The sequence below is a fragment of the Bubalus bubalis genome, chromosome 16, assembly GCF_019923935.1.
Source record: "Bubalus bubalis isolate 160015118507 breed Murrah chromosome 16, NDDB_SH_1, whole genome shotgun sequence".
Taxonomy (NCBI): Eukaryota; Metazoa; Chordata; class Mammalia; order Artiodactyla; family Bovidae; genus Bubalus; species Bubalus bubalis.
This window is the reverse complement of record NC_059172.1, coordinates 5,418,403-5,432,931: the sequence shown is the minus strand read 5'-3', so window position 1 is coordinate 5,432,931 and position 14,529 is coordinate 5,418,403. Positions and strand designations below refer to the sequence as shown.

Below are 14,529 nucleotides of genomic sequence, written 5' to 3'. Positions count from 1 at the left end.
TGGACTGCAAAGAGATCCAACCAGTCCATTCTAAAGGAGATCAGTCCTGGGTGTTCTTTGGAAGAAATGATGCTAAAGCTGAAACTCCAGTACTTTGGCCACCTCATGTGAAGAGTTGACTCATTGGAAAAGACTCTGATCCTGGGAGGGATTAGGGGCAGGCGGAGAAGGGGACGACATAGGATGAGATGGCTGGATGGCATTACTGACTCGATGGACATGATTCTGAGTGAACTCTGGGAGTTGGTGATGGATAGGGAGGCCTGGTGTGCTGCGATTCATGGGGTCACAAAGAGTCAGACATGTCTGAGCAACTGAACTGAACTGAACTGAAGAGCCATTAACATTAAGCATAATATTTTCATTGTGCCTAGGTTTACTATAAATTAGCTATTGTTATATTTCTATATCTGTTACAAGTTTGTCAGAAAGGAAAGTACCTCAAGTGAAGAAACTTCAAAAAAACGTAAATGAGATATGAGCTTTTAGGTAAACTCTATTAAGAATAATTATACTTTAAAAACGTCTGTCTAAAACAGTCTCTCTAGATTTTGGTAACCTGAATTTCTAGGGTTGTGCTAAACTAAGTGACAGAAGTTTATTGAATAGCTAGGTCATTTCCAAATAAAATAAGACTCTGAAAAAGTCATAACTTAACTCTAACTTCCTCTTACACACAAACTAAAGAGATTTTGGACTATTAATGAATAATGTTTGGTGCCACCCTGAGATGTTCTCTGTAAGAAAGCAAATTTTTAAAGAAATTATCACTGGTATTTATGTTCACCAATCTATAGAATGCTAATATAAAGGTCAGTTCTTGGTTGCTTAAGGAAAGTAGGATGTGTGTTTTCAGTAAAGAAGGTTTGAGGAATGAAATTACATTTTATGAAAGGAAAGGAAAGGAAGTAGGCCTGGCTTACAGGTGGCTGTTTCAGGATGGGAGAGCAAATGGGCACAGAAAGTGATAAGAAGGTTTTATGGAAAGAGGACCCCAACGGAAGAGTTTTGTGCATAAATACCAGTGTTCTTGAAATATTGAACTGCCTTTGATAATGGATTTTAAGTTTCTTTACCTCTGAAGTGATCTGTTCTATGTTTACCTTTGAAATCTTCTTTGTTACTTTGGCTAAGTGAATATATTGTTTCACAGTGATATATGTGATTCTATCTGATTGAGTGTTATAAATCCTTTTGATATTCATTGACAAAACTTCCTAAATAACTTGACTTCTAGCTAACTTTGGGATGCTTCAGAGGGCCCCTGAGACATCCAAAAGGACTATTAAACTACCTGAGTTCATTTGACATGTTAAATTACATGGGAAGTATTGTTGGAGGAGTGATGGAATCTTCTCAGGTTATATTGTATATTGATGTTACTTATATAAATATCCTGGAAATTATGTGAAATTTATAAAAATCTGATATGTCCTGGTAAAATGTTTTCAGTTATAATTCTAGCTATCATGTTAAAGTGTTACAAGTCATAGCAATGACCAGGCTACTTTGTCAATTGCACTTTAATTAGATTTTAAATATGTCTTCTATGTTTCACATATGAGTTTCACACTCATGCCTTTAGAAAAATACTGCTAGTTTTTCAAGGTGTATGGAAAAGACTTCTCTAAGATTAACTGATAAACAACGTTTGTTTGTTATCTGGTAAACTGGTAACAGACTGGAATTTAGTCTACTCTCTATGTTAAGAGAGCAAAGTTTTCTTAGAATGAAGCTTTCAAGAACAGATTATGAATTTCTTTGCCTCTAAATGATTTATATTTGTTTTTAAATTTTTTTGTGACTTTGGTAAAGTAAATAAGCATTATTTAAGATTATGGTACATGTAAAAGCTCATTCTGCTTCTACAAAAACTAACCCCTCACTGTTAGATTTTTGCTATCCTGATGTCCTTAAAACATGGCAACAGTCTACTCCTAAATCAGGCAATTAAAAATGGGTGAACAATAGCTTTAAATCAAAGAGTCAGGGCTATGAGAAATCCAAGATGGCTCCTTGGCTTTACCCGGCTCCCTGGCAAACCTCATTTTAATTTGATTGGTTAAAGCCTTCTCTGGTGCCAGGGTTAATACCTTCATAATGAAAAAATCATGTTTCACTGAATATTAAGTTTTGCTAATTGTTAAACTAAGTTTCTAGTTTTGTTTACTAAGACTCCTGAGATAGTTCCTTGTTCTGTTATATTGCTAAAAAATTTAATTAAATTATTAAAAAGGACACTCTAAGTTTGTTTCTAAAGCTTATCTCAGTAACCAGCCTTCAGATAAAGAGCAGATGCTCCATGATGTACAATCAGGAGGTTAACACCAAGCTATAGTCATTTAACAAATGAACTCAGATGACCTAGGGTATACTGGGCTCTACCTAATGAAAGTTCTTGACTTAATTCTTCCTTATGACTTCACTAATGACTTCTTGCTATAGCTATTTTATTTTCTATGTCACTTGTTCCAGAAGATTCTTACCTTACAAATGTGTGTCTGAGTCTGTGATAAAATGCTGATATGCAGTTCCATATGAGATCAATGATTGTACTAATGTAACTCTAGATATGGAAAGTAGCAACAAGAGGGAATATTTTCCTGGACCAAGAGGCTAGTAAGACAGGTATAATTCAGAAACTTTTGCTCTCACGAGGCCCGGTCTAATAACAGCACACTGAGGGGCCTGTCAATAGAATCTTTCCTAGACCTTGGAATGAGTTTTTCCAGCCCCGTGGGACACAATGGCCATAAAATGCCCCCCAAAACATAGTCGAATAGTGGCTTTGAAGGGACCCTGCTGACTGGAAGTTGGCACTTGCCAGCTGCCCCTACAAAGATTACATCATGACCACTGCAAGCTGCTAACCCTCAACACTCCCTGAAAGGAGTTCAGGGTGGAATTCAGAAATAACGCACCCTGTGCTCTGGGAAAAACCCAGAAGAACTGGCCTTCAGATAGTCAGATGTTTTCAGGTAAAGATTTTATGAGCCCAAATCCTTGCCTCTTCTCGAACCCAGAGAAACACTAACGCCATGAACCAAGGTCTGGTCCTGCTTCTCCTGGTAGCCCCTGAGCAGCTCTTCTTCTTCTATTCATCTTGGGCCACATACCTTTAACTTTCTTGTTAAGCTTGTTTCTTCTAGAATACCTCAAGTCTCCAAGTACGACAAGAATTTCCCTGAGCAACACCTAGGCAATGCTGAAACAAGTCACATTATCATCTCCCTCCTAAATGCACCCTGACAGAGAGCAGGCAAAGGAAACCCAGAGCCCCATGATGCCCCTGTACAGCCTGAAGAAGTCAGAGCGGTCATCGCCCCTTTTCCTTTGAGACTGGGTTCTCAAATGTCTGAGAAGGGAAATAAGTAGACAGTTAGACATGAGCAGGGTATCAAAAGGGGCCAAGAATTGGCCCTAAAAATAAAGAGAGTGAGGAATGTGGTGATCCAAGGACGAAAGAGCAGATAAAACCAAGGAGGGTCTTGGCATGCAGCAACAGAAAAAACAGACCCTTATGGACCTTCCCTCCCCCATGTTGTAACTATTAATGGATTTCAGGTCCTCCTGAGCAGAATAACCTGAATCCCTTCCTACCCCATAGGAGGGGAGAAGGCATTTGCCTTACTCTTTCCTCTCACCCAGTATACATGTTTCATCCAATCAGCAAATGACTCTCAAGACCTCTATCCCACTCCTTGTACCCTGGGTATAAAAGTGGACTAAGGAACCCTGTTCAACATCAGTTCTCCCTTGAGCTGGCCTGCTGTTCTAACAGCATCTCCCAGTCTAATAAATTTTAATTCCCTCTTATTCTGTCTATTGTCTATAAATTCTTTTCTAACCTGTGCCTGGACCACAACAAGTATTTCACTGAAGGTAATTTTTCAAGATGAAAAAACAAAGGAAGGGTCTAAAAAGGAACAGACTAAGAATAGATTACAATGTTATTATAAAGTTTCTGCTGATTTGTGATAATTAAATCCATGTTAATATAGATTTAAAAGTGAATCTTACAGAGAAGGCTGCTCATACTGCAGACTTTCAGATGATAACTTATTGTTGTCAATAAAGGAGCTACTTTTGTTTGTACTATTGAAGGGTGATTCTACTCAACAAATTTAGTTTTGATAAAACAGTCCTCTTTGGAAAACAAAACAACAACAAAGAAACAATGTAAACCTATTTGACAACAGGCAACTATGAGAGTTAAGCCAATAAAAGAGAAACTAATGGCAATTTTTAATGTAAATGCCACCACTGTAACAATGGTAATTGCAAAATTACCAGAGTCGAGTTTTTCATGCTCAATAATGTCCCAAAGTTGAAACTCATTTTGCTCATGCTTAGTGTTGATTTCATGCTACTCTCATATGTTAACTAAAAAGTGGCACTTACCAAGAGCATTGCCAACAGCTGAACAACAAAGGCATTTGCCATCTGTCTCTATGGAGGCTGAACCCCATGCTGCTATAGCTTTTGACTTCCAACAACCCCTGAGAGAGTTCAGGGTGGAGTGAGGCACTCTGTGCTCCAGGGAATCTGGTGGGACAGGTATTTAGATAGTTGGATGATTTTATGATCTTAGTGCTTGCATCTCTTCATATCTAGAGAAGCATTAAGCACTAAATCCCTTCACAGTGACCTCAGATCCTCATGACTAACAAAACACCTTTTGCAGAATGAGTGCTTCATGGTATTAACTCCCTTCACCAAAGCCTTATATATTGACTTTAACCCACTGCTGCTTTGGAACAGTCTCTCAGAGCTGTATGAGATGCTGCCTCCTGGCTGAAGCCCTAATTTTGCCCCAAATAGAACTTAACTTACAACTCTCAAATTATACATCTTTTTTAGTGGACTCATACCATCTATTTTGTCATGTTGAAACCAGGTCCTCTTAAAATTGAGCTCCCCTGCTGAATTTAGGATTAACATCTCTATGCAAAATGGGATCTCCTTTCTTATCCATCATTTGTTCCCCACAGGGTTGAAGATTATCAAAGAAAAGTGGGATTGAAATGCAGAGGACACCCTGGGGCCCTTTCAAATACAAAACCATTGTCCCCCAGTTTCTTGCTTGTAGAAAGAAAGCTTTCATCCTCCTAGACCTTCCCTATGTCCCAAAGGGCATATTCACACAATAACTAATTAAGGCTTGAAAAAGTTGGCTTAAAACTCAGCGTTCAGAAAACTAAGATCATGGCGTCTGGTCCCATCACTTCATGGCAAATAGATGGGGAAACAGTGGAAACAGTGTAAGACTTTATTTTTTGGAGCTCCAAAATCACTGCAGATGGTGACTGCAGCCATGAAATTAAAAGACGTTTTCTCCTGGGAAGAAAAGCTGTGACCAACCTAGACAGCATATTAAAAAGCAGAGACATTACTTTTCCAACAAATGTCCATCTAGTCAAAGCAATGATTTTTCCAGCAGTCATGTATGGATGTGAAGTTTGGATTCTGAAGAAAGCTGAGTGGTGAAGAATTTATGCTTTTGAACTGTGGTGTTGGAGAAGACTCTTGAGAGTCCTTTGGACTGCAAGGAGATCCCACTAGTCTATCCTAAAGGAAACTAGTCCTGAATATTCATTGAAGGACTGATGTTGAAGCAGAAAGTCCAATACTTTGGCCAAGTAATGTGAAGACTGACTCATTGGAAAAGACCCTGATGCTGGGAAAGATTGAAGGTGGGAAGGGAAGGAGACAACAAAGGATGAGATGATTAGATGGTATCACCAACTCAGTGGATATGACTTTGAGCAAGCTCCAGTAGTTGGTGATGGACAGGGAAGCCTGGTGTGCTGCAGTCCATGGGTCACAAAGAGTCAGACATGACTGAGTGACTGAACTGAACTGAACTGGACTGCAGCATGCCAGACTTCACTGTCCATCACCAACTGCCAGAGCTTGCTCAAATTCATGTGCATTGAGTTGTGATGCCATCCAAATACCTCATCTTCCATCTGCAGTGGTCCATTTATGCATCGATTTGTTTCAACTGTAGCTACTACATTACTAAAGGATCCTCAGTTGAATTTGTAGAAGTGGGTGAACCACAAAAACACAAAAGCAGAGGGAAGAGTCACAATTACGCATGGATTTTTCAACTGGACAAGAGGACTGGCACCCCAACACATTATTCAAGAGTCAGTTGTGCTTTTCTTATATAAATATGTCATATCTGTACCAAAAATGGATTATATATTAAAAAGCAAACAGAGAACACATCAAGTACTTAAAGTGCTCTAGGTCTCATCAAATAATGGAGTATCTTCTGGCCTAACTCAAGCTTAGAATACCAACTAAACCCCACTCCTAACTTTTGCCCAATCAGCTGTTAAAACAGACATTTAAGAAATTTTCATTTAGGTTGAAAAACTGTAATTGATTATAGAATAAATAATAAAGGACTGTATATATAAAATATTGAATAGTTTGAAATACTGCTACCAGAATCACTCATGATTCATTTTAAGATAAAGATAAAAACCCCCAAATTTTTATCAGCAAACATAGGCTAGATTGGATGAATGGTTGACTTCTTTGCAAGGAAGCGTTTTACGATGTAGTAGTTTTAATTGTAATTTTATTGATGATATTCTTAGAATCGAAGGAAATAAAGGGATAGATTTTTTAATTATCAGGTCTTGTTCTACTACCTTAAAGCTCACTGATGTTTGCTTTTGCTTCTGTTTGTGTGTTTATTGGAATATGTGTGCACGTGTGTGTGTTAGGCACATTAGGCACAGATAATACATTCTGAAAAGCTCCTCTTCCTAAAGCACCAAGCAGGGATCACTATCAATTGCATTTTTATTATATATATATATATATATATATTCACTTCAGTTCAGTTCAGTCACTCAGTTGTGTCTAATTCATTTTGACCCCATGGACTGCAGCACCCCAGGCCTCCCTGTCCATCATGAACTCCCGGAGTTTACTCAAACTCATGTCCATCGAGTTGGTGATGCCATCCAGCCATCTCATCCTCTGTCGCCCCTTTCTCTTCCTGCCTTCAATCTTTCCCAGCATCAGGGTCTTTTCCAATGAGTCAGTTCTTTGCATCAGGTGGCCAAAGTACTGGAGTTTCAGCTTCAGCATCAGTCCTTCCAATGAATACTCAGGGCTGATCTCCTTTAAGATGGACTGATTGGATCTCCTTGCAGTCCAAGGGACTCTTAAGAGTCTTCTCCAACACTACAGTTCAAAATTATCAATTCTTTGGCACTCAGCTTTCTTTCTAGTCCAACTCTCAATACATACATGACTACTGGAAAAACCAAAGTTTTGACTAGACAGACCTTTGTTGATATGTATGTATACACACACACACACACACACACACACACACACATACAGATTTCTCTCTTTACTTGTGGCAAATTTCCTTTATTCATTGTAAAGTAAGGAAGTGAAATCCTTAGGGGCAAATTGCATTCTTGTGAGTTTCCTAAATCTCTCAAGATACACAGAGGAACTTTTAAATAACATATTTATTATATCCTTTGATCACAAGATGAACTCCAGGGACTCTATTCCCATTTGAACTGAGATAATTATATAAATGAACTTTTCAACTAATCTGTTTTCTGATATGATTGTTCTTTGTTCATCTTGCTCTTGCATTGACAGCATGGAATCTGTGCTTTTTATTCTTTTATTTTAAAAAATTTAAATTTCAAATCTACTACCTGCTAACTTCTGCCACTGACTTAATTTATGTATCACTGAAAACCAACAGATTTAACTATCTTTTGTGTGTTTGTTTTTGTTTGGGGGGAAATATAGAAAAATAGACCACAAGAATGGGTGGTGATGAGGCTCATAAATGAGCTAAGTTGTCGCACATTTTTTTTCTTCCACTCACTGATAAGTAAAATTCATGCAATACTCAGTATATATGCACTCTGTCAATAAGTTGACATGCAAAGAAGAAGAAAATCACATTCAGATTTTAATATGATAAAGACCTCATGGTGTAGGGGAAGGAGGGATGTGTAATTTGGCTCTCATCTCCTATATCCTCCACTTAAGTCTCTTTCTCTATATTAACCTCAAAGATGTCATGCAACTTCTTTGAGAGTAATACAAATGAATGTTTGGATTCAATTTGGAATATTTTCTAAAGAATGAATTTCAATATAAAACATAACTATGCAATCTTATGAAGATTATCCACCTGTCTCCACAGATTTATAGATCTATAAAGGTATTAAAATAGAAGAACAATATTGTGAGATTATGAAAATAATAGGAAATAAGGAAATATTGGGCTTTACATACTGAACACAGTTCTAGCATCTCCCATGTGAAAGGATGATAAATCCAAGAAAACCTAATCCTTTATTCTGTAGAAGTAAAGTTACTATGTGTGTGTCAGTTGTTCAGTCTTGTCTGACTCTTTGCCACCCTGTGGACTGTAGCCAGCCAGGTTCTTCTGTCCATGGAACTTCCTAGGATTGCGTTGCCATTTCCTTCTCCAGGGGATCTTTCCAACCCAGAGATTCAACCCAGGCAGATTGCAGGCAGAATTTTTTAGCATCTGAGCAAAGGTTGCACTAGTAATCCTGACTTATTTACAATGTTTTCATTTTTAATATAAATGTAGAAAAAAAGAGTTCCATTTTGTCAGCAATATATATAAATAATAAACGTGCATTGGAAAAGACATGGCATATTTTAAGAAACTTGCTGCGATATCATGAAAAAAATATTGCAAAGAAGTAGCCATATGTTCTATAGTTGGTTTTGTTTTATGGGACTTTCCAAGTGCTCAGAAGATGTCTATTGGTTAAGTGGAAAAAACGTGGCATATTTTAAGAAACCTGTTGCAAAATCACACACACACAAAAATTATTGCAGAGAAGTAGTTGTATGTTTTATAGGTTGGCTTTATTATATAAACTTGCTTTACTTAGAAAAGAATAAAGATTGTTTCCCGAGTCTCTTACGTATGGCATTTCTATTGGATATCAAAGGCCATAGATCTTCCTTTGTATTAGAAGGGCATTGTTAATACAAACCATCCAAAGTAGATTAATAACAGTTCTGCTTCTTATGTCATTTATTCTATAAGACATTCCACACTATCATATGAATGTAGGAGTATATTGTATGGCTTGTCATTTTGGAAAATGGGAACCACCCAAACATGCCAACTATTTCAACAAATTTATTTTTTTAAAGAAGTTTTTCTTTAAAAAGGCCAATTATAAGCTCTACTTATCATATTCCATATTTCAGCTCAGAGTACCCTCTCTCTCAATTTCTAGTGGACATTCTTCTCAAAAGCCAATTCTTCCAGCTATTTTCTAAGAATGAATCTAGAATTTTTGATATTGAGAACTTGCCTTTTTTCAAATCAAAGCTTAAAAAAATGTGGACTACACACTAAACATAAGAACATAAGTAGGAGAACAAGTTTAAAGGTTATGATATAGTTTATACTCAGATATTTATAGATATGACATTCAGTTCAGTTCAGTTGCTCAGTGGTGTCCGACTCTTTGCGACCCCATGAATTTGCAGCACGCCAGGACTCCCTGTCCATCACAAACTCCCGGAGTTCACTCAAACTCACATCCATGGAGTCAGTGATGCCATCCAGCCATCTCATCCTCTGTCATCCCCTTTTCCTCCTGCCCCTAATCCCTCCCAGAATCAGAGTCTTTTCCAATGAGTCAACTCTTCACATGAGGTGACCAATGTATTGGAGTTTCAGCTTTAGCATCATTCCTTCCAAAGAACACCCAGGGCTGATCTCCTTTAGAATGGACTGGTTAGATCTCCATGCAGTCCAAGGGACTCTCAAGAGTCTTCTCCAACACCACAGTTCAAAAGCATCAATTCTTCAGCACTCAGCTTTCTTCACAGTCCAACTCTCACATCCATACATGACTACTGGATAAAGCATAGCCTTGACTAGACGGAACTTTGTTGGCTAAGTAATGTCTCTGCTTTTGAATATGCTATCTATGTTGGTCATAACTTTTCTTCCAAAGAGTAAGAGTCTTTTAATTTCATGGCTGCAGTCACTATCTTCAGTGATTTTGGAGCCCCCAAAAAATAAAGTCTGACACTGTTTCCACTGTTCCTCCATCTATTTCCCATGAAGATATGACATTAGCCGCAATTAAATCTGATATGTTTATTTTTTTGTTGTTGTGGATGTGTGGTTGATTTATAATATTGTTTTAGTTTCTGGTGTATGGCAAAGTGATTCTCTCTCTCTCTCTCTCTATATATATATATATACACACACACACACACACACACACACATATGTATATAATTCATATAAATGCTTTGTATTTAACATATATGGAATCGTTTTCAGATTCTTTTCCCATGTAGCTTACTATAAAATATTGAGTATAGTTCCCTGTGTCATTCAGTAGGTCCTTGTTTTTATCTATTTCATCTATGCTCGTGCTAAGTCGCTTCAGTAGTGTCGGACTCTGTGCGACCCAATAGACAGCAGCCCACCAGGCTCCCCCGTCCTTGGGATTTTCCAGGCAAGAGCACTGGAGTGGGGTGCCATTGCTAGTAGTGTGCATATGTTACTCTCAAATCCCTACTTTATGTCTCCCCATCCCCTTTCCCTTTGGAGACCATAGGTTTGTTTCCTATGTCTGTAAGTCTGTTTCTATTTTGTAAATTAGTTCATTTGCATCATTTTTAAAAACTTTTTTATTTCAGTTTTTGACTGTGGGATCTTAGTTTCCTGATCAGAGATCAAACCTACAATCCCCTGCAATGGAAACGTGGAGTCTTAACCACTGTAATCCAGGGACACTCCTGTATCATTTTTTAAAAGAGAACTTCAGTGGTATCACAGATTACAGTTCCAACTTAAATGATTATGCTTTATAATCTAGATTTTGCCTATTTTAGATGTTCCCCTGGTGGCTCAGATGGTAAAGAATCTGCCTGCAATGCAGGAGACCTGGATTTGATCTGTGGGAAGATCCCCTGGAGAAAAGCTCCCCCCGCCTGTATTTTTGCCTGGAAAAATCCCATGGACAGAGGGACCTGGCAGGCTACAGTCTCTGAGGTCACAAAGAGTAGGACACAACTGAGCAATGCACAGACACACAGAATTAAATTCACTTAAGTTTTTTTCTTCTCACTAAGAACAGCATTTTGAATGTATCCTGAAGCTAAAACTCTAATGTTTTCTTGCTTCAATTCTTGGAATTTTCTATGGGAGAAGCAAATAGACAGTGCTTGAAGAGACTAGATATTTCTAGTTATTTTTTTTTTTCTAATTTTATAGCTAAAACAACCAGAGTAGAGCAGTCAATAACTCAAGTCATATCGCTAGTTAGAGATTCCGAGTAGTCTTGATAATGCTGCATGACCATTCTCAATTTATTTGTTGACAGTTACCAAGATAAACAAACCCATGGCTGATGTTAATTTTATACTGGCGACTGATTTTATCCTTTTGGGACTGACAGATCATTCTGAACTGAAAGTGGTCCTCTTCCTGGTGTTCCTGCTCATCTATACCATTTCCTTGGTGGGTAATTAAGAATGTTCCTTCTAATCCAAATAACTCCCAAACTCCAAACACCCAGGTATCATTTCCTCAGCTGCTTGTCATTCATTGATGCCTGCTATTCGTCTGTCTTTGCACCCAGAATGCTGCTGAACTTTGTGGAACGGGAGACAATCTCGTTTTCTGGATGCATTGTGCATTACTTTTCATTTGTGTCTCTCCTTACCGCTGAGGGCTTCTTGCTGGCAGCAATGGCTTATCACCGCTACATGGTCATTGTGAACCCTTTACTTTATACCGTGGCTATGACAAAAATAGTTTGTGTTGTTCTGGTCATTGGATCATGTGTAGGAGGCGTAATCAACTCATTGACTCACACAATTGGCTTGCTGAAGTTGTCTTTCTGTGGGCCAAATGTCATCAGGCACTTCTTCTGTGACCTCCCCCTGCTGTTGAAGCTGTCCTGCTCTGACACATCCATGAATGAACTGCTGCTTTTAATCTTCTCTGGCGTTATTGCCTTGATCACTTTCATGACTGTGATGATCTCCTACATCTTCATTGTTGCCGCTATCCTGAGGATCCGCTCAGCAGCAGGCAGACACAAAGCCTTCTCCACATGGGCGTCACACCTCACGGTTGTGACTCTATTCTATGGCTCTGTAAGCTTTAGCTACATTCAACCAAGCTCCCAGTATTCCTTAGAACAGGAAAAGGTGGTATCTGTGTTTTATACCCTGGTTATTCCTATGTTAAACCCATTAATTTATAGCTTATGAAACAAGGAAGTGAAGGGTGCTGTGAAAAGGTCTAAAGAAATGAAGCATATTCCTTGTTAATATCATACCATATGTGCCAAATTTTTTGTAGACAAATGAGTGTTTTGGATAATGGTATTTATTTGCATTTATTAAAATTATGAACTGTTTTGCAATGGAAGGAAAAGGCTTGGAAGAATAGCATGTCATAGTACATATGGCTGGTTATTGTGTAAACTAAGCTCCAGTTTAGCTACCTCTGGCTAATCGTTAACATTTTTATTCTTGTATTCAAGTGGAAATAAATATATACATGCAGACACACAGACACACCCGCAAATAGGGAGACACAAACATAAAATTCATAAGTAATGAAGTATCTCTTAACTCATTTTCTCTATTGAGCACAGACAAAAAGCAAAATAATTTCAAAGCAAAAGGCATTGGTATTTGAACTATCCAATAAAACTGACAGACATATGTTCCTGGAATCAGCCTGAAATACTTATAGTCAGATATTCTGCAAAATGAAGGCAAACACACAAAAATAGTCAGAAAGAGGACTTGGTTCTTGATTACCTTTCTACTCACAGAGTTCAGTCCAGACCATTTCTTTTTTTCTCACCATGGTTTCCATTACTATTAAATCATATGAAACTGAGAAAGGTGGAATGCCTTGGTTTCTGTACCATTTCACACAGAAGGGCCACCAAAACTCACAGGAAATATACCCTGAAAATTTTACTTAATGTTTAGAAAGGGTGCTGTCAAGTTAATTAAGGAGCCATTAATAATCAGACTTATCCCCCTTTCCTTTAAGGATCTTCCAACATCTTCTTCAGACATTAAACAAAAAATTCTCTGACAGTAGTTTAGATAGGAGAAAACATGCTCCAAATTCTAGGGAGAGAAAATGTGTGAAGCCAGTTACTTTCCTTTTGACTCAAATTATATGTGTATTTTTTGATTATGTCCATTCTGGCTGGTGTGAGGTGATACCTCATCATAGTTTTGTTTTGCATTTCTCTAATAATTAGTGATGTTGAGCATCTTTTTATATGTTTGTTGAACATGTGTATGTCTTCTTCAGAGAAATGTCTGTTTAGGTCTTCCACCCATATTTTGATTGCATTGTTTGTTTTTTTCATACTGAGCTATATGAATTATTTTTACACATTGGAGATTAATTCTTTGTCAGTTGCTTCATTTGCAAATATTTTCTCCCATTTTGAGGGAGGCTTCATGGTTGCTGGTAATGCTGTGTTTCTTGATCTGAGTGGTAGTTACATGACCGTGTTCACTCTATTAAAATCTATTCACTTACAATTTATGAGCTTCTCTATGTGTATGTGGAGAAGGCAATGGCACCCCACTCCAGTACCTTGCCTGGAAAATCCCATGGACGGAGGAGCCTGGTAGGCTGCAGTCCACAGGGTCGCTAAGAGTCAGACACGACTGAGTGACTTCACTTTCACTTTTCATTTTCATGTATTGGAGAAGGAAATGGCAACCCACTCCAGTGCTCTTGCCTGGAGAATCCCAGGGACAGGGGAGCCTGGTAGGCTGCAGTCCACAGGGTCACTAAGAGTCAGACATGACTGAGCAACTTCACTTTCACTTTTCACTTTCATGCATTGGAGAAGGAAATGGCAACCCACTCCAGTGTTCTTGCCTGGAGAATCCCCATGGACAGAGGAACCTGGAAGGTATAGTCCATGAAGTCACAGAGTCAGACACGACTGAGCTAGTGACCACAGCACATGTTAAATCTCACTTAAAAACTTTACAAAATAAGAAAAACAAACAAACAAAAAAAACACAGATTTTATGTACCAGATGCATAATGATAAAATCAGGCCTGTAAATACTGATTGTCCCATAGTGATCTCCTTTCCCTAAATTGCTATAAATTGGACTTTCTGGAAAACAGAAACAGATTTCTAAAGAATACTTTCGTTTATAAAAAAATCATATTTAATTTTCTAAATACTGAAATAACTAGTGGCAAGTAGGCTAAACAGCACAATGACAAAGCTGAAGGCTCAATAAATATTGTCATGTTTTAATTTTTTTTCTCAGTTTCAATTAAAATAATATGTAAATGGTTCCACTACCTGAGAAGGTAGCAAGTTGAAATGCTTATTATATTAGCCATTCATGCAAAGAAATTCATTTGAAAGTTTACTTTTTAGAATGAAATAACACCACAACTACTATCAAAAAGAGCATATAACATTAGTATGAAAGTGAAATTTCTCAGTC

The 14,529-nt window shown here is 37.9% G+C and overlaps 1 pseudogene; it reads left to right on the top strand.

Annotated features, from left to right (window-relative positions):
- Nucleotides 1-11,410: 11,410 nt before the first annotated feature.
- On the top strand, nucleotides 11,411-12,348 carry LOC102415023 (annotated as a pseudogene).
- Nucleotides 12,349-14,529: the final 2,181 nt, after the last annotated feature.